A 25,788-nucleotide genomic window follows, 5' to 3' on the forward strand; every position below is an offset into this window, starting at 1 on the left:
TTTTGATTCTATACATTTTTAGTACAATATTTAAAATATGTTATGGACTTTACATAGTTGTTGGATTTTATTTATTTCCAAGGTATTTATCATAATAAAAAATCTCGATTGGTTTCTGAAAGAAACTATGATGATTTGTGACTAAGAAGTACTGGTAGAAACATTAAGCAAATTAAAAAGAAATAAACTAATAGACCATGTTAATTGAAATATTTAATATTTAAAGATGTTAAGTATTTTTTAAATTTATAGATTAAAACATTTCTAAAAAATATTTTAATTTGTTTTGTTTCATGTATAGAAAGTGATTGACCTAGTCTAAATCTTTCTATGAAAATGAAAAGAGTTAATATCCAAGAAACTCTTGAAGAAAAGCAAGTTGAACAGATTTGCCCTAAAAGTTAGCATTAGTTCAAATATTTCAGGAAGTGTGGCACTGGCATAAGAATTGACAAGGATGTAGAATTAGATATGGATACAGATAATGCAAGAAAAAAGAGCAGACTTATAGACCTAAGTATAAATAGATATTTAGTCAATATCAGAAGTGATTCTTGCAAGGAAGAAAGATAGACTTTATAATAAATGATTCTGGAGTTATTTTAAAATATAAATGAATGAAAATCTCCAAAACTACATAAGTATCAATTCCACATAGTTTAGGAATTTTAAAAAAGAAATCAATAAAGTATTAGGAAATAATACAAATGCTGCATAATATCACTTATGTGTAAGTTAAAGTTGATCTCGTAAATGTAGAGAGTTGAACAGTGAATATTAGGGACTGTGAAAGATAAGTGAGATAGCCGAGGCTGATAATGGTATACAAAAATACAGTTAGGAACAAATTGTAGTGTCAAAAGCACAACATGGTAACAATAGTTAATAATTTATAATATGTCATACATATAGAAGGGGGAGTTTGAATGTTCCTAAACATGAATAAATGATAAATATTTGAGATAATCAATATGATAATTATCCAGATTTAATCATCACACGTTATATATGCATATCAAAATATTGCACTGTACCACCAAATTTGGCATGATTATTATTTATCAATTAAATTTTTAAAAAATAGGTGAACATATTTATGTCCTTGGGATAGCAAAGAATTTACTAAATCTGACATAAGAATAAATACTTTAAAGGGAAGATAATTGTTACACTCAACTATTTGATTAATAAGAATTACAGAAAGAATAAATTGATAGGTCACAATTAGAAATTGCTAATGCATATTATTAAAAATTTTTATCTATCTAAAATATATAAAGAATGACAACAAATCAGTAAAATTATCCCAAAAGAAAAATGTCTAATAATCTTTGAAAATGTGCTTAATCTAATAATCAAAGAATTACAAATGAAAACCACACTAATGCAACAATACATCCTCACCAGATTGGCCAAAAAAAAAATCCTAAAATTACCATATATCATTTAGGATGTTTAGTAATGGTTTTAAATAAAATAATAAGATATATCAAAGTAATTCAAAGATGCACATGCCTTACAAATCATCAATGCTAAAACATAGTAAATCAAAACATCTGTAGAGTATGAAAAATGGTGGAATGAGACAGACATCATTACCCTATGTATATGTATGATTACACAAATGGTATGAATCTACATTATATATAACCATAGAAATGAAATGATGTACCCCATTTGTGTACAATGAATCAAAATGCAGTCTGTAAAAAATTAAAAGCTAAATAAAAATAATAATAATTAAAAATATGTAGAATACATATATGCAACTATTCTCAATAGTGTTTTTCATAGAAATTGAACAGGTAAAATGATCCAAATGTCTATCAACAATTCAGGGCAAATAATTGTTGATCATTTATGTAACAAAATATAATTAAATGATGATACATAGATACCTCTTCCAATAGGGGATTAACATCTAAAATATACAAAGAACTCAAAAAGCTTAACACCTAAAAAAAAATAAAATAACCCAATTAATAAATGGGTGAAAGAAACAGAAACTTCTCAAAAGTAGGAACCTGAATAGCCAACCAATACATGAAGAAATGTTCACTATCTCTAGCAATCAGAGAAATGCAAATCAAAACTACTAAAATTTCATCTCATTCCCCTTGGAGTAGCAATAATCAAGAATATGAACAACAATAAATGCTGGTGAGGTTGTGGGGAAAAAGCTACATTTGCAATTGTTGGTGAGACTAAAGACTAGTAAATCACTCTGGAAAGCACTATAAAGATTCCTCAAAAAACTAGGGATGGAACCACCATATGACCCAGCTATCCCATCTCTTTGTATTTGCCCGGAAGAACTAAAATTGACATACTACAGTGACACAGTCACACTGATGTTTATAACAGTACAGTTCACAATAGCTGAAGTATGGAATCCACCCAGATGCCTCTCAATAGATTAATGGATTAAGAAGTTGAGGTAATACAATAGAGTTCACTCAGTCATAAAAAAGAATGAAATTATGGCATTTACGGGTGAATGGATGGAAATGGAGAATGTACTAAGTGAAAAGTGCCAAACTCAGAAACCAAAATGCTGAAGAAAGTTTTCTCTCATATGCAGAAGCTAGAGTAAAGGGGGAGAGAAAGAGAGGATAACATAAAGAACCAATCAAATATAGATTACTAAGTAGACCAGGGAAAGGAAATATAGTAGAGCAGAAGAAGGAGAATGGGAGAGGGGAGGGAAGATGGGAGGAAAAAGGGGGAATCATGAACTGAAATCTATTTCCTTGAGTTTGTTGGGATGAACTGAATTCTATGTACAACTATAAAAATAAATATGTATAAAAATAAATAAGTTTAAAAAGATTGCTTTACATATTTTCTTCCATATTTGTGATCATTTTTATAATAATTTTTCAAGGTTATGGGTTGTCATAGAAGCAAAAGTATACACTTTTAGCTGCTCTTATTACAATGAAATTGAGAATTCAATTATATTAACTTCTAAAATATTGAACCAATGAATTAGTTCTTGCCAATTTCAAACTAAGTTATCTGTAAATTACATTGAAAGTCAGATTAATTTGTTGCAGCTATAACTTAAAATGTTTCTTGACACATTATTCTAGTACATTTTCAGATATTATTTATAGATTTATGAACTTCTTTAGATATGTTTGGTAATATGTACATTTTCACATATTTGCAAATTTGATCCTGAAGCAACTATTTCTGAAATGTAAGTCAAATAAAAATGTTGTGTCTATTTTGCAGATGAGAAGACTAAGGTTGACAAATCACTCCTATCATATAATTTTAAGTTATGTTAAAAAAATAAGATTATATGAACTAATATGAACTAAAATATTTTGTTTTATTGAATTTATCATATTTTACCTAATCAAATAAAGCAATATTAACAAATGCATGTTCTTTGAAAAACTGAATGCTAAAGGAATTTGGGGATGGTATGCTGTTTTTCTTCACTGTCAAGGGCAAAGAAAACTATTAGTTTCCTGAGAGATTTACTCCCCAGCCTATGCATTTCTTCTAGGAATATTTCAAAGAAGTTCATAATTAATGAAAAAATTTGTTTAAAGATGCCTATTGTAAAAATATTATTTCTTCAAACTTCCCCTCTGTCATTTCTTGGAATCTGCAAAGGATTCTTTCACCTTATTTTATTCCATATAATCTTAACTTATTAAAATTTATGATGATGTTGATGGTAATATTTATTGGTCAATAACCACTTCTGTAGGCTTTCTTCACACAAAAGTAGTAATCACAAACATTAGTTTTCAATTGTTTTATATTTTTCTTGTAAAAGACTTAGTTAAGTTCTGGTTGGTAGTGTTGATTTAGAGAACATTTATGTTTAATATAAAGGAGTTTAAGTTCAGTGTTATTAGAAGTGCTGAATTTTTTTTTTTTTTATTATCTCTGTCTTATTTTAAAGTGAGGTCTAATTTGTGTTCAATTGGCCAAGAACTGGAAAAACATATCCTCATTTTGGCTACATGTAGGTGCAATGAGAGTTTTGAACTAGCAACATTTTTAGAATTATTTATGTAATCTCTACACAGGGTTTGAAATGGACTTCAACTATAGAATTCTTTGGAAAAGTGTTTTTCAAATGTATTGTGCATCAGAATTATCCAGGTTGGTAAGGAAAGAGGAAACGTTAAAACACTAATTGTTGGAACCTATGCCAGAAGTTTTAATTTAGCAAAATCCAAAGTGGGGTTTTAGAATATGCATTTCTAACAAGTTCTCAGATGATATGATACTCCTTGTCCAGAGCCCCCTATGAGAACTATTTCATATAATCCAATATCTTAGAGTATTTAAGCATGATAGTGCACACCTATAATCCTAGTGACTCAGAAGACTGAGGCAAAAGGATCAACAGGTTTGAAGCCTGCCTAGTTCACTTAGGGTGACTCTGTGTCAAAATAAGAAAAATAAAAAGGAGTGGGGATATAGTTCAGTGGTAAAACACTTCTGGGTTCAATCCCCAGAACCAAGAATGAAAGCAACAACAATAACTACAAAACAAACAAACAAACAACTTGGGATGGTATGCTCAAATTTGAACTCTCCTCTTGTCCATTAAATACAAATTTAAGAATTATATTTTTTTATATTCTTGATACATTAAAAAGATAGATCCTAGAAAAATTATAGTTCCATGGTAAAATAAATCAATAGCAACAACAGTAACAAAACATCTAGTAAATGTTTGAAAATGTGAAAGTCCTGGTGTCCTTTTCTATCATTGTTCCCCTTGTCTTAGAATTTAGGGTACGGTTTAGTAAATACCAATATAAAATTTTAAAACTGTGTTTTGAACATATTTTCATGATCAAATCAAAGTACACAGGTAATGGTAAACCTAAATTATATTAATTAGTTAAAATGAGTTCAGATTTCCCTCAATTTGAGATTAATTTTTAAAAAAATCAAGGCACCCTCTTGCATATGAATTTTCCCAAAGGAATGATTTTACATACTTTAATCCATTAGTCTAGAAATGTGCAATACTTAAAAAGGCTTTCAGTATAATAAACATGTATTTTGCACTTTTCTTACTCTTTTTGTGATTTAGAAAAAAAAAAGAGTAGATGTTCTCATATATGTGGAGTCTAGACTTTTTAACCTTGAAATTATTATTTGAAATTTTAAAAAGGAATGTGATCCAAATAATCCAAATAGTATAGCACAAATTGTCACAATTGGAAAGAGTTGAAAATTACTTTATAAGAGCCAACTGTATAAGAACCCACATAGCTGCCTGGAGAATGTTATAATATGGTGTTAACACAACTGCAACAGCCTCTAGAAATGGTTATAAAGTCCCTTGTTTTTCAGAAACTCAACCTAAGTCTCAAACAACCACATAATCCACTCCTACTACCAATAGTCCATGCCAAACTTGGGAAAGGCAGGTAACAATGGAAGATCAACTTTTCAATATTTATGGGAAATTTGGATTGATTTGGAAGTAATAAAGATTCAGTGGAATGACACTGTTGAGAGCTAATTTTATTCGAACTTTTCATGTGCTTTTTGACAAAAACCTGATGCTATATTAAAAATTTTGAGACTTAAGAGTCTTTATTTCATGTGAAGACAAGAGACTATTACAGATATTGCTAATTGTAAACCAATAGCTATATCCTTTCAACAATGGAAATGGAATTAAAATCAAACACATACCTGTGCAGTCATATTACATCTCATAGCCCTGTTTGAATTCAGCTGTGGCTGAACTCAAACCACAGTTGAAAGTGGAATGCAATTAGGAGGACTAGGTGTCACTTATGCCAACGCCTTTTAAGACCAAAGTTATGCCTTGTCATTATTATCTTTCTTCTTCCTACCAGGTGAAAAACAATGCAATGTAAGATTATCAGATTGCCCTTTGGGTTGGGAAAAACACAGGGTTTAGCAATATGTCTCACTAATCTTTGTATTCCCAAGTCATAGGATGGTGCCTGGTGCATAGCGGATGCTTAGGAAATGTCATTTATCATTACAGAGGGTTAACTTTATGATGTCATACAAATCCAAAAGAAGAAAGATTAAAAAGCAGTTTCTCCATTCCTACTTCTTGAATATGTCATAATGTTAACATAGTCATAGCTAATTTCAGAATCAATTTTCTCTTTGTCATTCTATTCAATAAATTAGGTTATTAAAGTTGTAAATATATACACATTGTTACAAGATATAATAATATCACTTAGATAAATGGAAAGAAATCATATATTATAAACTCGATTGTATGCTGCCAAGATTCATATATTGAAGCCCAAACTTCCAGTGTGACTGTATTTGGAAAATGAGTCTTTAGCAAAATAAATAAGGGTGGGGCCTTAATCCCATCATCTTGGCCTCAAAGCAAGAGACATCAGGGTTGCTCATGCATACATGAAAGACCTTTTGAAGACTCTAGAAGCTAGAAGACAGCTATCTACAAGCCATGGACAGAGGCCTTAGGAGAAACAGAACTTGCCAATACTTTGATATTAAATTTCCAGCCACCAGAACTTGAAGAAAATAAATTTCTGTTATTTAAGTCACCTACCCTCTTGTAGTTTACTATGGTAAACCTGTCAGAATAATACAGTGTATTATATAAATATATATGCTATTTTACAGAAAAGAACATGGCCCTGTTATCTGACTGAGTAGATTTGTAGAAAGCTTGCCTCTACTAGTTATTACTATGTGATTTTGCAACCATGGAGACTTTCATTAAGTTACATGAACCTTAGTTTTCTGATCTGTTAAATGGACATAATTATCTCTATGTGGAAGCCTTTTAGAGATTAGATCCTTTTATTTCTACCATAGAATCTGGCATTTCATAGACATGTGTTGGTTCATTTTTGCTACTTCTAATATTAATATTACTTCTAATATTCTTCTAATATTAATATTAGTTCTAACATGTCAGATTGCCTAATACAGCTTCTTTAATGATAGTTTTTTTCTATTTAAAATCCCTCTTTTTTGGAAAGACAACATCAATATGATCAGTGAAATAACCTTACAATATTACACAATATTTTAGTTTATACATTTAAAAAATTTTGCAGAGAATAGGGAATGAGGCTTAGGATAACCAAAATGGATGTGAACATGCACAGTGAAGGTTGGGAAGGGGTGACAAGAAACATTAGTGGTAGGAGATTAGGGTCATAAAGCTTTGTTTTGGAGGGCAAGGTAAAGTTGAGAGTACATATTTATGAATATTTGGGGTATAAAAATGGACAAAGAGAAGAAAAGTATTTAAGTTGTACAGATCAAGTTGAACAATACCCATTTTGTTTACATGCTTTGTGGGGTTAAAACTAAGTACACTGAGTATGTGAGAAAAGAGGAGAATATTATTTTAAATATTTTCATAACTTATATCATGGTCATGCACTGGTGTTTCAAAAAGTAAAAATTCTTACAGTGATGAATTCTTCTAAGAAGAAGATAACTTGGATATGAGAATATATTGCTTGAATTTGGGATATCTGTGTAGACCCTAAAACAAATACTATTGCAAAATATTGGGCAGTTCTTACCTAAACTTAGAGCAGAATATAAAACTGATTACAGTTGTATGTTCTGCCAATGCTTACATTTTCCTGGAGATAATGATTGCTATTTAAAGTGTGTCGTTGAATCTGAAATATAAAATCAAGTGAACTAATGTATGTGACAGCAATTTGTAAACCATAATACACCATGCAAATGTTAGTTGCTATTTTTATATAGAATTAGAGGAAGCAAAGTTTTTTTTAACAACTCTTTAATATATTTTACTGGCTTCAGATTCCATAAAAATTGAATAGAACAGTATGAAATTTATTATTTTGCCTGCAAAAGTGCTCTTCTGAAATTCAAAGGTCTGTATATAAGCAGTTTCTCAAATCCCATGTATTTTCTCATTATTTCACATACTTTTTTAAAGTTAGTATATTTTCTTACAATAAGAAGGGGTTAAGAAGTATTATTAAAACTTTACTAGAGGGACTGGGTTGTGGCTCAGTGGTACAGTGCTTGCCTAGTACATGTGGACCCACTGGGGTTTGATCCTTAGCACCACAAAAACATAAATGAAATAAAGGTATTGGGTTCATCTACAACTAAAAAATTGAAAATATTCTTTTAAAAAAATATTACTAGAATGAGGAGACTATATTTATGTAATTTTGTCTCTGTGTCTTCTGTTCTGCACCTTTGGTCTGCCTATCTATTTTGGTGAAAATACCATGCTGTTTTTGTTACTATTGCTCTGTAGTATAGTTTAAGATCTGGTATTGTGATACCTCCTGCTTCACTTTTTCTACTCAGGATTGTTTTGGCTATTTAAGGTTTCTTGTTCTTCCAGATGAAGTTCATGATTGCTTTCTCTATTTCTATGAGGAACGTCATTGGGATTTTAATTGGAATTGCATTGAATCTGTGTAGTGCCTTTGGTAGAATGGCCATTTTGACAATGTTAATTCTACCTATTCAAGAACATGGGAGATCTTTCCATCTTCTAAGGTTTTCTTCAATTTCTTTCTTTAGTGTTCTGTAGTCTTCAAGGTAGAGGTCTTTCACCTCTTTTGTTAGATTAATTCCCAAGTTTTTTTTTTTTTTGAGGCTATTATGAATGGAGCGGTTTTCCTAATTCCTCTTTCAGAAGATTCATCACTTATGAATAGAAATGCATTAGATTTATGCATATTGATTTTATATCCTGCTCTTTGCTGAATTCATTTATTATTTCTACAAGTTTTCTAGTGAAGTTTTTTGGATCTTCTAAATATAAGATCATGTCATCAGCAAATAGTGACAACTTGAGTTCTTTTTTTCCTATTTGTAACCTTTTATTTTCTTTGGTCTGTCTAATTGCTCTGGCAAGTGTTTCAAAGATGATGTTGAATAGAAGTGAAAGAGGGCATTTCTGTCTTGATCCAGTTTTTAGAGGGAATGCTTTCAGTTTTTCTCCATTAAAAATGATGTTGGCCATGGGCTGAACATAAATAGCCTTTATAAAGTTGAGGTATGTTCCTACTATTCCCATTTTTTCTAGAGTTTTAAGCATGAAGGGGTGCTGTATTTTATCAAATGCTTTCTCAGCGTCTATTGAAATAATCATAATAGACTTAACTTTAAGTCTATTGATATAATACATTAATTGACTTCCAGATGTTGAACCAACCTTGCATCAGTGGGATAAACCCCACTTGATCATGGTGCACTCTTTTACATATATTTTTGTATTTTGGATTTTTGCAACCACATAAATATAGTCACCTCATACTAGACAAAGCAGCCAAAAACATACAATGGAGAGAAGATAGCTTGTTCAACAAATGGTGCTGGGAAAACTAGAAATCCATATGCAGTTAAATGAAATTAAACCTCTATCTCTGACCCTGCACAAAACTCAACTCAAAATGAATTAAGGACTTAGGAATTTGACCAGAGACCTTGCACCTAATAGAAGACAAAGTAGACGTGAATCTTCATCATGTTGGTTTAGGATCAGACTTCCTCAACAAGACTCCCAAAGCACAAGATCAAAGCAAGAATCAATAAATGGGTGGACTCAAATTAAAAAGCTTTTTCTCAGCAAAGGAAACTATGAGCAATGTAAAGAGAGAGCCTACAGAGTTGGAGAAAATCTTTTCCACATGCACTTCAGATAAAGCACTTATCTCTGAAATTTATAAAGAACTTACAAAACTTTACACCAAAAATACAAAGAACCTAATCAATAAATGGGCCAAGGAACTGGACAGACACTTTACAGAAGAAGACATACAGACAAGTAATAAATATATGAAAAAGTGTTCAACGTCTCTAGTAATTAGAGTAATGCAAATTAAAACAACTCTAAGATTTTGTCTTTCTCCAATTAGAATGGCTATTATCAAGAACAAAAACAATAATAGATGTTGGTGAGGATGTGGAGAAAAAGGCACACACGTTTATATTGCTGGTGGAGTTGCAAATTGGTGCAGCCACTCTGGAAAGCAGTGTGGAAAATCCTCAGAAAACTTGGAATGGGCCCACCTTTTGACCCAGTTATCCCACTCTTCAGTTTATACACAAAGGACTTAAAATCAGCATACTACAGTAATGCAGCCACATCAATGTTTAAAGCAGCTCAGTTCACAATAGCTAGATTGTGGAACCAACCTAGATGCCCTTTAACAGATGAATGGATAAAGAAACTGTGGTGTGTATATATGGTGGAATATTATTTAGCCATAAAGAGGAATAATATTATAGCATTTGCAGGTAAATGGATGTAATTATAGAATATCATGCTAAATGAAATGTCAATCCCAAAAAACCAAAGGCCAAATGTTTCCCATGGTAAGTGGAGAATGATATATAATGGGGTGGGGAGTGAGAGAAGAACGGAGAAGCTTTGGATTATGTAGAAGGAAATGAGAGGGAAAGGGTATAAAAAATGGTGGAATGAGACAGACATCGTTGCCCTATGTACCTGTATGATTAAATGAATGGTATGAATCTACATCATGTACAACCATGGAAATGAAATGATGTACCCCATTTGTGTATAATGAATCAAAATGCAGTCTGTAAAAATTAAAAAAAAAAATAAAAAAAAACTTTACTAGAGAAAAAAGTTAGTTTGATTTTGAATATCTGACTTTAGCAATGATTGCATCCCTTACCCACCTAATCTTTCATTCATTGCATTATTATCTTCTCTTCCAGTTGCAATAAGACTTTGTGTCATATTCATGAATATTGATAAAGGTCCCTCAATGTATTATCTCTGGGCCCTTCTTGTTCAAAGTGGTTTTCAAGTGTTTTAATAACTGATAACTAGTAACTCCTAGTACAAGCACTTGATAATTTCTATTCTTTCTTATTTGAATGTTGGAGAGTATTGTTCCATGTTAATAGGAGCCAATGCCCCATGAAAATTCTAAAATTAAGATATTGATTTTTTGTTGTCATCAGGACATTTTTAAAAAAGTCCTTTGACACACATGGCCTTGTTTTTGTTTGCATCAAGAAACAAATATTCTAAGTTGTGTATTTCATGGAAGCTAAGGGATTTTTCTCCATAATTGATGTAATGTAGAAGGTAAGGAAATAATGTTTTATTTTCCTAAAAGTTTTTGCAAGAAAACTTCTCAGTTTTTAAAATTATTCTTGATGAATAGACCTGAAATAGACCAATATTTTTATATTTAATTATGTCTGTAGATTTTTTAACATGTAACCATTCCTAAGCATGTTTATCCCACAGACTTTCTTGTCTTAGAGGTAGTTCTGCTCCAGTTGCTTCAGCATGAGGAGTGGAGATATCTTTGATGTTCCTCCTTTTTTTTCATTCTCTACATTCAATTCATTAACAAGAGCTAAAAATACTCCTGTCAATGTATCAAATATATCTGGAATACTTCTGGGTTCCTAAACCTCCATTTATACCAATATCTCATATCATTATTGCATTGTCCTATAATAACCTATGTAGTTTTAAAAGTTTTCACCTTCTGGGTAAAATTGCACTTAGCACAAAATTAATGTGTGAAATATTATGTTTATTTTTATTCAGAAACTAAAATGAACTACTAAAAGAAATAAAATGCAATTTAGTTTTAACAAACAGATGAAAAAGAATGCTTAAATAAATGAATTGGAATAATTATAAGGGAAGATGAATCTAATCATTTAATGAGAATATTTTTAACTTCAAATCAATATAAAAATGATAAAGGTAAAAACTGACAACTGGATATCCATTTGGTACCTCTAACCACATATAAAAATTAATTACAGGTAAATTCTAGATTTGGAAAAATAAAAAAATTTCAATATAATAACATAAGAAACAAATCTTCAAGACTGTACATTTTATACGAATTTCTTAAACAGGACACAAAAAGAATAATCATGAAAGGAATAATAAATTCACTTCATTTAAATTAAAAATTGATATACCAAAGAGGAAAATTTAAAAGTTTGGTTCAAGAAGAATTAAACGGAATTAATAAAAAATATTTGGGGTATATATATATATATATATAAAATTATATGTACACATATACATACATATATGTAACATTTTATATATAATATATAATGTTTATATGTACACATATATATGATTTATATCTAAGTTACATAGAGAATTCCTACAAACTAAATTTTTAAAAGGGCAGGTAATACCATTGAAATAAATAGGAAAAGACTCGAACAGGTGTTTTTTGTTGTTGTTTTTGTTTATTTGGGTACTGGGGATTGAACTGAGGGGCACTCAATCGCTGATCCACATCTCCAGCCTTATTTTGTATTTTATTTAGAAACAGTGTTTCACTGAGTTGCTTAATACCCTGGTTTTGCTGCGATTGGCTTTAAAGTCCCAGTCCTCCTGCCTCAGCCTCCTGGGCTGCCAGGATTACAGGTGTGTACTACCGCACCCTACTTGAACAGATTTTTCATAAAAGATATCCAAAAGACTGATAATTACTTTTAAACATACATATCATTTGCTAACACAGTGTAATTTCTTTGTTAACCCACCAGAATGTCAAAAAAGAAAGAAAGAAAGAAAAAAAAGCCTTGAAAATCCCAAGTGTTGTTGAGGATGAGCATGAATTACTAGAAGACTTCTCAACTGCTGATACAACCTCTTTACAGTAGTTTTGGCACCAGTGACTCAAGTCTGACATAACCATACATTGTGAGACTTAGAGTCCCCTGCTCAGTATATATGTACATACTTCATAGGCACAGGATAAACTCCCTCAAAACACATACCCCAAATATTAGCTTTGGATGAATACCAACATTGATAATAGTGAGAGAGAGAAAAAAAAGATAAAAAAGATGACATAAGAAAGTTTATTTTATGTATACATCTATATCTATATCTGTATCTATATCTATATCTATTTATATCTATATATCTGTTTGGGCAGAGGAGGAAGTGCTCCTAATCAGGTCCAAAATGCCTTGAGAGTAGGAAAGTGTGACTAGCTTGGGGGTTTTGTAGTGGTTAGGAGTGGAGCTGGGATGTGGGCTGACGCTTGCACCATTTCAACTTAGCACCAACACCAAAGGAGTTAGCACATGAACTTTCTATCAGCTTGTAGATATGAGGGCAGAAGAGTAAGAGGAAGCAGCTGGCCATGAATGTTGTCAGCAAACAGTAAACATAGAGTCAAGCTCTTTATCTAGTATATAACCCCCAACTACATACATATGTAAATGTGCTCCATAAGATAAATACAGTAATGTTCACTGCAACATTATTCATTATGATTCAAAATAGTTGATGCCTAAGTGTCTTTTAACTCTAGAACAGATAAATAATTCATAATATATCAGTACCGTGTAATTCTATATAGGAATATAAATGAACAAGTTGCTGATACATACTTTGCTATGGATAAAACTGTAATGCTATGCAAAACAAGACTTATAGAAAAGGGGATACTTAGATTACTTCCATATAAAGTTCAAATACAGTCAAAATTAGTTTGTATTAATTGGAATAAACTAGTGATTAACCTCTTGCAGGTGGGATAATAACAGGGAACAGGAAAGGGCTCTGGGCTAGCATAATATATTGTTTCTTGGCTTGGGTGGTGATTAAACTGAAGTATTTGAACTGTAAAAACTAAATGATATTTGTGATTTGTTCACTTTTTATATACAATTATTTAATGAAATGCTCACTTTTGTAAAGAACAGATAGATTTAGATATCACTATTTCTATCTCTCTATATATCTGTGTCTATGAGCATACAAATATAACAAACAGGAGATATAACTTGTGTGGATTTATGTAAAGAGGTATTATATTTTAAAGTATGCATTTTATGACAGAATGCTCTTAATGTTGAAGTCAAGCCAAATATATTCAAGATTATGACTGGCATTTTTTTATTACTTTAAAACTTAAGAAAGCTTTTGTGTAACTAGCATATTGGTGATAGAAATTATGAAATATATTAGGAATACTGAGAAAAAATCATTATACTATAATCATATTTCCACTGTGGCATTTGTCAGTCTCTGACTTCTAAGAAAAATGAAGAAACGTTTTATAAAATTGGGGACAAGTCTCAGATCTCTTTTTCTGTAATTGTCATATATAATATTTTTTATATCTTATGCTGAATGAATAAATACCTGTATAACATATTAAATGAGATATTAATTGGTTTGACTTCAAGCAGTAGAGGTAAAAGTAAATAAGTAATTACCACAATTGTATTTTTTATGTATTGAAAGAATTACTATAATTCATAAAATTACTATTAGATAGGGACTTGTGTGCTGGGAGAATTAGGCTACTTCATACAAATATTTCAAAATATTTTCAATGTCCTTGGGTACTTCTAATGAGCATATCTTATAATAGATTCTGAGGCTATATTTCAATTATGCTATTATGAAGACTTACAAAAATCTTGCTTTTATATGAAATTTTTTGTATAAACATGACTTTTAAAATACATTCGCATGTACTAAGAAATGCCATTTAACAACAAATATAAACTCTAAATTAAAATGAGACAATCAGCCACAGTGCACAAATATGGTTTTAACCTTTGTTTTCTCATTCATGTGTCCACTGGTACAGCAGACTGTTACCTCACTGATTTTCCTCCCCCTTCACCATATGGCTGGTCATCTGTTATATGATAAGATAATACAGAATGTTCCAGAGTCTACAGGGGAGACAACACTGCTGTTGAATTCACTGTCCAAATCCCAATAAACCTGGGTGAGATGACTGTTCCTCTGTAAATCATACTTTGCTGTCCTAAAAAAAAATGTGAATTCATCTGGTTTTGTTCTGTTAACATGAATGAAGCACTTTTTCCTCTGCCAATATTTTGGGCCAAATACAAGCTTCCAAGGTGTGGACATAGGCTGGCATCTTATTCTTTCTTTAGCTTTTTTCATATGAGTGAGTGATTACTTAAAAGCCTGTAGAAGATGCTTTTTAAAAAAGCTAAACAATCTGCTCTTTTGCACATAATGTACTAAATAGCAAATGCTTATTATAATTTTACATATGTCAGTGTTAAATTGAGCAAGAAACAAAAATCCAACTTCTAAAAGATTTGGAATATATTCAAAATGGGTGTCTGAGTATTTTCAGCAACCAATATATATGTGTGTAAATTTTGCTATTTCTTTGAGTCAGGTATAAAGCAACCTCAAGTATAATCAGTATAAGAATAGTATAGAAAAGTATTTTTCTCATCTACAGAATTGAATACATACTCGAATAATAAAAACAACCAGAATTAGAAATTTCTTCAGACTGTGCCTTTAAGAATTCACAGAATGCATACAGTGTAACAGATATTTATACTTGATGCCACTATACAAACCTGTTATTAATTAAATTGTAATAAATTGTTTTAATATATTCACCCAGATTAGTTTTAAAGACAACACAGGAATATTCAGTGAAATGAAAAGCTGTATTGGACTTGCTGATATGGAAATTGTTGATGTAAAGCAAAACAAAAGCAAAAGGAAAAAAAAAAAAACCTCATAGCCACATGGGAAATTAATACAAAATCATCTTAGAAAAAGATTTTACAATATTTTCATCATGGTAAAAAGAAGCCTGAAAAAAATCTTAATATGCTGAAGAAGTATTAAATCTAAGAAACAGAGAACCCATAAGAAACCTAAGATATTTTAGGGCATGCCTATTGTAGTTATATTGTTTATGAGTCATAAAACCAAGAAAGATATATAGTAATACTAGAAATAAAGCACCAAGGCATTAGATCCATGTTAGAATTTTCATTTATGTTTATAATTGCAAAGAATCTTCTCTTTCAGTGATGATTTTCAAGGTACTGAGAAACATGGACAATAACTAATAAGAATTCTTTTGTATTTCCAACTTTGTTCCCTCCCTTGGCATCAGACCTGCTATTTTGCTCCCTCCCCCACACCACTTTTACAACCCAGATTGTCAGTCTGTGAACTTCCCAGCCAGTAATTTGTCCAGATTGTTAGTCCGGGAACCTCCTCACCAGCCATTGGTTTGTTGTTATTAGCCCGGGAAATTCGACTACTTAAGAATGGCTCCACCACCATTTTTTCTCTCTCTCTCCCTGATTCTTACTCTTGTGCGTACTCTCTCTCTCCCTCTCTCTCTCTCTCTCTCTTCGTCACTCCCACTCTCTCTCTCTCTCATTTTCTCTTTCTTTTTCCCACCCTGTGGTCAGACACTCTACCTGTCCACTTAATAAAATCTCTCATGTGAGTTCCTGTGTCTGGAGTGGTTTCTGGGTGCTGTCATTGGTGCTGTGACTCAGAAGGGCTCTTCTACCACCACTTAGGTTGGTGGAATTCCATCTGTCACACCAGAACCTGAGACACTTGTCTCACCTTTCATTTGCCTGGACACTCTCCTCCACATCCAGACACTGGCTTCAGATTGGTGAGTTTTCCCCTAGGTTAACTTAAACATTCCTCTGTTGACCTGAGATGCAATCATTGATCTGATCTTCTGGAGCCCTCAAGGCAGTTGAGGAGTGGGGGTTCCCCCAGGCATGACTTTTACAGTTGTGGCTGGCCCACTTAGTTGACCTTATCTGATGGATGGGTCCCCAATCTTTATGGTGGAGATTATCTCTCAGGGTTGAGGCTCGTCTTTGCTCTCTCTCTCAAAAATCCTGATGTCAGGTCCTCAACTCTCTTGGCTTTTGCTTTTGCCTGGCACACACTGGTGGTCAGGTGATGACCCCCATCACTATGCTGCCTTCTTGTCTCCAGCTAACTAGTTTGTGACCTCAGGACACCTTGGACACTGACTCAGCTGTATCGGTCTCCACCATTGAATCTGGGTCCTCCATTCTGGCAGATTCACCCCATGGGGTATCTACTAGACAATCTTAAATCCCTTTACCTGACCCCTGCCCTAAAACCACCAAAACTTATCCTTTAGATAATCAATCCAAAATGACCATGTAATGGCATATAACTTCTGTGAGCAAGCGGGCAGATGAAAAGGGATTCCTCATCTTCAAGTTTTCTTTCTTGCTCACTAAATCTGATCTTTGCTCTTCCTGCAAACCCGAACACCTCCTTTTGCCTTCTTCTCTCCCTCTTAATCCCTTCTCCCCCTCCCTTTTCCCCACTTTAGCTTGGCCACCAGTTCCAGCCTTTGCACCCCCTCATAGAGTCCCCTCCCCAGAGGGTCCCTCTCCTGCCCCTCTGCCTGTTGCCCACCAGAACAGCAGCCCTGGGGGAAAGCCCCTGCCAGCTGCCTCCCTCCAGCTCAGCCCTGCTAGAGTCCTGCCAGCCATGAATCTCTTCCGATTCCTGGGAGACCTCGCCCACCTCCCAGCCATCATCTTGCCACTGCTTAAAATCTGGAAGTCCCACTTATGTGCCAGGATTTCAGGGAAGAGCCAGGTCCTGTTTGCTGTGGTTGGTGTTCACTGCCTGCTACCTGGACCTCTTCACCAACTACATCTCACTTTACAGCATATATATGAAGGTGGTCTACATAGCCTGCTCTTTCACCATGGCCTGGATGATTTACAGCAAATTCAAAGTCACTTATGATAGGAACCATGATACATTCTGGGTGGAGTTCCTTGTCTTCCCATGGCCATCCTGGCATTCCTAGTCAGCCAGGACTTCACTCCTCTGGAGATCCTCTGGACCTTTTCTATCTACCTAGAGTCAGTGACCATCTTGCCATAGCTGTTCATGGTGAGCAAGACTGGTGAGGCAGAGACCATAACCAGCCACTACCTGTTTGTGCTGGGTGTCTACTGCATCCTCTATCTCTTCAACTGGATTTGGTGCTACCACTTTGAGGGCTTCTTCAATCTCATCACCATCTTGGCCAGCCTGGTCCAGCCTTCCTTCTACTGGTGGAATGAGACTCATTGCCCCTAACCAGCAGTCTCTATAAAAACATAAAGGGAGTAATATTGGCATCAGATCTGCTATTTTGCTGCTGCCACTATTCTCCCTCCCCCACACCACTGTACAACCCAGATTGTCAGTCTGTGAACTTACTAGCCAATAATTGGTCCAGATTTTTAGCCCGCGAACCTCCTCACCAGCCATTGGTCTATTGTTATTAGCCCGTGAAATTTGACTACTTAAGAATAGCTCCACCACCATTCTTTCTCTCTCTCTCTTCCTTCCACTCTTGTGTGTGCTCTCTCCCTTCTAATTCTCTCTCTCTCTCTCTCTCTCTCTCACCCTGCAGGCAGACACTCTGCCTGTCCACTTCTTAAAATCTCTTTTGTGAGTTCCTGTGTCCAGAGTGGTTTCCGTGTGTTTTCACCTTCTCCAGAGGTTACAGTTTTTAACAGTTAAAAAAACTTATCCTTTTCATTATATTTGGATCCTTAAGGGTTAATATGGAAGAATGAGACATAATTCATTCTAAGAGGGTGAAATTTAAGATGATGCCAAGTATCTTCGCTCCTATCTTCCAGGGTCAGGTTTCTTGAAATTGCCTCGCACAGTTTTTAGTTCCTCAGGTATTTTTCTCTACCTCACGCAATCTATTTTTTTCAGGAGAAGTAATGGCATTCTAATTAACAAAGTTCAATGCATGTTTCCAACTGCCTTTTTCACTGACACCACCAACTAATTACCTTTCTTGTCCTCCATTCCACCCCATTCAGCCTGATTCCAGGCTCTCCTGACTTTCTTCCCACTTCCGTCTACATGTCAGTCTCCTTTCCTGACTTGTCTCTTTCTCTTTCTTAATACTAGTATTTTTCAGTGTCTTCTCCTTTTTGTTTTCTCAGACTGCTCATTCTATTTACATAATTTAATTAATGCCCCAGGTTTCCAGTAAAATCTAAGTTTGTATCTTCTTTTAGATGATCCATTCAAAGGTTCTCCTCTTGAACATCTGCCCATGTTTTTTTCCATGTGTAGAACTAAGTGGCTGATAGCTGCTAAAGAAAACATTACTGAACAAATTGATATGACTATAAGTTAATGCTTATTCTTCTCATTCAAATCTTTAATATCATCTATAAATTTTATAGGGTTTTTCTGACATCTCATAATTAGAATTTCAAACATTCTCTGTTATTCAAACTTTCTTCTAGTGCATTCCCATTGGTGTTTGGCAGATGATCTTCCTCCTGTTTTGCAGATTAAAAACACAAGAAATGGCAATATCTTCTCCCTAACCTACGCCCAAAACTTAGAATCTGGAATTCTCTAGTCCTGGTCAAGGAATAGCAGCTTCTCCTAATGAAGGTCAACACCTGCGAATTACTTTGGAACTGTTTCTTCTTATCTTATCATGAATCTTGCTTCACTCCTTATTTTTTTATATGTGTTTTACTACATACAGTGAATCCTTCCCAAAATATTTTAAGCATACGCAACTCTATTTCATTACGCAAAAATTACTCTAGCTTAACTTACTTCATTTTTCTCAGAAGAAGCTATATTATTCTAATTTCTGCTCTTCCTGTTTATTTTTTTTTTCAATTCAATTTGGTTTCTGAATTTATTTCTGGAATAATATTTCTTCTTAAAGTCAACAATTTAAATATTAATAGAGACTATGAAGATATTTCACTCATCAGGTTATGTGACCTCTCAGCATTTTATATACTCCTTTTTTACATACATTTTTCCCTTAGCTTCCAGGACTCCCCCACTCTTCTATCTTTCTGTGTTTCTTTGATAAGTTCATTTTCTTCATTTTGGTCTTTAGATATACTCCAAGGTGCAGTGTTCTCTTTGATCTAAAGTCTTTCACTTTCTGATTTTGATTACTATTTAAGTGCAAGTTATTCATGAATTTATATCTTCATAGACCTTTTATCGGCACCTCACAATAAAGTATTCAATTGTCATGATGATACATTTAATATTATATTTCAGAGGTACTTCCAACAGGAGCCTGTGCAAAATCAATCCTATGATCTTTGATTCCACATCACCACATAGTCCACCATCTCTCTTTTTGATGCCTTTTTCCTTTCAAACATGTTGCCAGATTTTACTGATCCTATTTCCTAGATATCTCTCTATTATGTTCATTTCTTTTAATTTTCAGTATCATCCTAGTTGAAACTTCCATTATTCTTTATCTAAGGTCATAGTGCTAGGTAAGATATATCCATCCTACTTACATCCACTTGTGCCCACCTATATTTAATTATTTGTCCTGAAGTGTTCCTTCCAAAATAAAGATTTGCATTTCTCATGCACAGACCTCAGTGTTACTCTTCTTCTGTACTCTGTGTCTTCTGACTAGAATACTTTTTATTCTTGTTCTTGGGCTAAACAACGCAAATTTGACAAACTTTGCAGGAATTTCCATTACTGATAGTTTATTGTATATTCATTGTTTTCTTTTGGCACTCTGGCCATTGTTCTCTGAGTTCCAACTAAATAATTCTGTTCTGCCACAAAACACTGAATTATCCTACTTCATTACCTTTGATCATTTTGTACTCTTCATCTTGAATATCTCCTCTCTCAGCTCCTTCTCTCATGATCATCTTTGATATCTTAAGCTTTCTAAACCTTTCACATTAACTTAAAATTCCTTGATATATGATTACATAGTTTTCAGTAATTTTCCTTCATATTTAATTAACAAATGTCTGTGTAATTATATAATTTATTTTGTCCCTCTGATGTGTTTGAGCCCATTGGTTCAGGGACTATTTGTTTTTGTTCATCATTATTTCCCAGTGTTCAGTACAAATTAAGTATTTATTAAATATTTGTTGAATGAATAAAAAAATGCAGCCATTCATTTATACATTGGATCCAGGATTTCACTGACTCCTTTTTAACTTTTATTTGTCTTTCACTTATTTTGATGCAGATGTTCATTATAGTGTTATTAATAATGGGAAATAATCTACATATCTAAATTAAGGGAAGATGAAGTAAATTATGGTAAATTCATATCTGAGCACCTGAAATGTTTATGTAAAACCATTAGAAGAAAACATTACAAAAAGTTAAGTGTGATTAGATGTGGTATTATATGTGATTCTTCTTATTTTTTCTAGCTTTACTGAGATAGAATTAGCATATAGAAATTTATGTTCTTAGTGTACGATGTGATATGTTGATACATATAATAAATATATGATACATGTATACATGACTACTACCATCAAAATAATTAACATACCTATCACCTCACACCATTAGTATTTAACTATACTTACCATGCTGTACTCTAGATCTCCAGAACTTGTTCATCCTGCCTACATGAAACTTCTTATCTTTTGACCAACATCTTCCCATTTCTCCCTTTCTGACTCTTCTTTTAAGTCAGGAACTGATTTAAAATCAAATTTTTAATAAAATATGTCTAAATTATATATTTGAAGAAAGATCGTACCTATAAGACAAGTCATCTTGTGTGTGGTGTTTTGCACAGAATCCTGCAATGATTTAGTCAGTAGGACCATCAGTTGGTACGAGCTCTCTATATACTTGATTTTTAAAATACATTGTAATTAATGTCCACTACTTTTGGCAGTTCTGACACCATAGCTCTTGAATATTTCAACATATTTACTGATCATTTCACTGCTTAAAGAATTTAAGTAAATTGCCTAGAAGAAGCATCTTCAGGGAACTAATAGCAAATGAGAATTTCTTGATTGCACTTTAAAATTAAAATTGCTCTTCTCTCCCTTTCAGTATAATAGCTGTGCCATTAGTATTTATTCATTGATATACTGTAACTAATAGGTTTTACAATTCTAGGTTCAGTTCCTTACTATTACACTGTTCCGACCCTACTGCTATTATGGGGTATTTGAGTTGAGGAAGAAAAAAATACATGTGCACTAGTAAAGACTAATATTGTTTTTTGACCTCTCTGGAGGTCGAGAAGTTTGCAAATAAACCACTAAATAAAATGATGCCTTCAGGTTCAAGTAACTGAATTCTGACTTTACTTACATTAGAAAATGACAGAAACCCAAAATTAGGACAACATAAGCTCTGACTTCATTTCTCTGCTGTCATCTTCTCTAAACCCTTTCTATGTTGGATAGGTAAGTTTTCTAGCTCTCAGTAAAATGATGATAACAATTCTGGGAATCACGCCTAGACACCAAAAATTTCCAGAGTTAAAAAAGAATTGTCTCAAATTGCTTCTCCTTTGAAAGCCTGAACATGGTCTCATGTCTCCTTTATAAGAACTGTAGAAATGTCTGTTCTTCAACCAATCACTGGCAAGGACAAAAGGACTGCCATTTTTGTCTTAGACAAATCAGGTCATACTCCTGAGGTTAAGAAAAGATATAGTTTGAAGCACAAGAAATATTTAAGGATTTTGTATATCTGCACAAAAGTCAGAGTTGCTTAGAAAGGAGTGAGTAGAGTAGTCAATCAAGAAGCATCTGCTACAACCAGCATTCATTCTCTTATTATTTCTTTATGGATGACTAACTATGTGGTATTTCAATTGCTCTGATGAGGCGGGGTATGTGTACACACCAAGGGACCCAGTAAACATCAGAAGAGTAGAGGAAGATTTGCCCATGAGAAGAAATCCCTTCATGGTAGCATTTAAAGGAACAAAGCATTGATGGAGACTGCTAAAGGTACATAAATGAAGATATAATGGATAGCCACAATAATGTAGAGTAAGATTCTATGAAGTCTGCCATTTATTCATTGGATAAAATTCATTCAGTAAAAATACTAGAGTGTCTCCTATGTGCCAGGTCAGATTCTAGTCTTGAGGTTGGAGTCCTTACCTTTTGAGACTAACAATGTAGTAGGAGAAACAGTTATTCAACAGATAAACATAATGGCAATTAATGATGATTGTCATAAGAAAAAAAACAGGCAAAGTTCCAAAAATTGATGGGAAGTGACTTTTTATACACATGCTTCTCAAACATAAATGTGAACATAAATCATCTGAGGATATTACTAACAAAAGATTTTGGTTTATTTGGTCTAGGATAACTTGTGTGATTCCACATTTCTTAAAAGCTCCTACATCAGGTCAATGCTATCAGTTCATGAACACTGCTTTAAGTTGTGAGGTTTTGGGGTGATAGTTAAGCAGAGGTCTGAATGAAATGTACTCTCGTAGGGGCAGAAAATTCCACAAGATTGAATGCAAAGGCTCAAGAGGGAGACTGACTCAACTTGGTGAGAGAAGGGTAAAATGTAGTAAATAAGGCCAGAGGGATCTCCAGCAGTCATCATGAATAGTATATAGGTCAACTTAACGATTTTGGATGATTTTTATTGTAATGAAATGTCCTTATAGGATGATAGGTTTATTAGTTGGTTTATTACGTATCTTATGATTTGGATGGAGGTGTCCCCCAAAAGTTCCTGTGTTAAACAGGAATGTTCAGAATAAAGATTAAATTAAGAGACTGTAACCTAATTAGTCCATCATAGTTTGAATGGACTTAGTGTGTGGTAACTACAGGCAGGTAGGGAGTGGCTAGAGGAGGTGGGTCACTGGGTGTAAGCCCTGGAAGGGTACGTCTTTCTTGTGGCCCCTTTCCTTTTCCCCTCTGTGCTGCCTTACTGCCATGAAGGGAGCAGCTTTCCTCTGATGGGCACTTCTCCCATGATGTGCTGCTTCACCTTGGGCCCAGAACCATGGAGTCAATTATTTGTGTGCTGAGACCTTTGAAACTGTAAGTCCCTAGATTTTTCCTCCTCTAAGTTATCTTGTTGGGTATTTTGGTCACAATGATGCAAAACTGACTGAAACAAGTTGATACCAAGAAGTGGGGTCATTGCTGTGATGAACTTGACCATGTGATTCAGAAACCTTTGGGAATGGTTTGAAGGAGGAATTCTGAAAAATTTAGAAATGCAAATTGGAAATCTTTAGAGTGTTGTAAGCAGAGCATAATGGGTGATTGTGTTGAGAACTCGGAAGACCAGATGCTGATACAAAGTGCTCATGAGTTTTCAAAGGGAAATGAGGACTCTACTGGGAATTAACTAGAGTTCACTCATGTTATATTCTGGAAAAGAACTTGTCCACATGTTTTTTCCACTTTTCTCTGAGACTTTATGTAAGGATAAATTTAAAACTGATGGACTAATTACTCTGGTGGAAAACATTAAAAGGAAGCACAGTATTCAGTCAGTGTCATAGACATTGTTGGCGGCTTTTAGCCAGTTTTATTATGAGAATTAGAAACTGAAAAGAGAACTAATGGAATTTTACAAACTTGCAGTTTGACCAGAAAAGTACATGAAAAGCAGGGGCCAAGGAAGTGTACATGTTAAATAGATGACAAAACAAAAACCCCTAAAGGAAGCTGAGTACTTTGCACACAGATAATAGGAAAGATGCCTCAAAGGCCTCTCAAATTTGCAAGACCATGTCCACTACAGGCTCCATAGTATAGAAGAGAAAATTCCTTTGAGAAGAGATCACGGGGGCACCCTGCTTGCACTGCACTGGGTGGGGGACCTAATAAGTTGATTTATTCTGCTGAGTCATGCAGGCACTCAAAGGCTGCTGCAGCCATGATACCAGGGGCCCAGATACTGCACTTGCCTGTGGCAGAACTTGGTGTCACCCATGAGATGCTGTTTTTGCAGGGATGCAAGATGCTGAAGTTAGGGATCATACAGACGTCCATCAAGATTTCAGAGGAAGGCCCGAGAGGCCAGTAAAATGTAGCAAGACCAAAGTTCCTGAGGCTGCCCCAGAGAAAGCCATGTGTAAAGCTGTTAAGGTTAAGACTAAACTGGAATGGAGGCGCTAGGAATTAGGAGATGCCAGTAATGTGGATTGTGCTGAGAAAAGCTGCTAGCTGCAGAGAGAGTCACACTGAAAGAGACCCCATATGTGCTGTGACCAATGAGTTCAAAAGGGTACAGTGTCCCAGGTCCTCTAGAGATCATATCACATGGCCAAATGTCCTAGATGGAGTTACGTATAAAATTATGGAAACTATTCACCTGGCTGGATTTTGGTTTTGCCTTGGACCTATCCCTTCTTTCTATGCCCCATTCCTTCCATTTGGAATAGGAATGTTTAGGAATATTTACCTTATACCGCTGTATATTGGATATATGCAACTTCCTTTTGATTTTCACAGGGGCTTACAATAAGAGTTTGCCTTGAGTCTCAGAGAAGTCAAAACTTGAATTTTGGGCATGTGATGCTATTACAAATAAGGGGCTAAATGTGTTTTAAATTGTGAAGTGGACATGAGTTATTGGGGACCGGGGCAGAATGTTATGTTTTGGATATGAGGTGTTCCCCAAAAGCTCCTGTTAATGCAGAAACATTCAAGGGTAAATGATTAGCTATGAGAGCTGTAACCTAATCAGTCCATCCTAGCTTGAATGGACAGAGTGTGTTGTGATTTTTGATAGGTGGGGCCTGACTAGAGTAGGTAGGTCACTGGGGGTATGCCCTGGAAGGGCGCATCTTCCCTACAGCCCTTTCCTGCCCCAACCCGCTCTTTGCTTCCTGACCCATGGATGAGCTGGGCAGTGTTTCCTCTGATGGTCCTTTATTCATGATGTGCTGTATGAACTTGGGCCCAGGGCCATGGAGTCGACCATCTGTGAACTAAGACCTTTGAAACATTGGACCCCAAATAAACTTTTCCTCCTCTAGGTTATTTTTGTTGGATATTTTGGTCACATCTATTAAAAATTAACTAAAACAAGAGCTAATAGAGTGTGTGAGCATGCATGCACATGTGGATTGGGGGGTGGAGACAGGAGAAGGAAAGGAGTGGAAGAAGAAATTATTTGAAGTAATCATAATGGGAAGTTATTGGCTCATGCAATTATAGAGGCTGGCAATTCCAAAATATGCAGAGCAGGCCAGT

General features: G+C 34.2%; 1 protein-coding gene and 1 pseudogene across 4 annotated transcripts in view; both read left to right on the plus strand.

Moving 5' to 3' along the window:
* CTNNA3 (catenin alpha 3) overlaps positions 1–25,788 on the plus strand; it is a 1,874,587-nt gene that overhangs the window by 1,298,673 nt on the left and 550,126 nt on the right. The gene's annotated exons all lie outside the window — the stretch shown is intronic.
* On the plus strand, positions 17,261–17,912 carry LOC306658641 (ER lumen protein-retaining receptor 1-like; annotated as a pseudogene). The gene has a single exon. The product of its transcript is annotated as an ER lumen protein-retaining receptor 1-like (transcript).

This window comes from Sciurus vulgaris (genome assembly GCF_902686455.1).
Source record: "Sciurus vulgaris genome assembly, chromosome: 4".
Classification (NCBI taxonomy): Eukaryota; Metazoa; Chordata; class Mammalia; order Rodentia; family Sciuridae; genus Sciurus; species Sciurus vulgaris.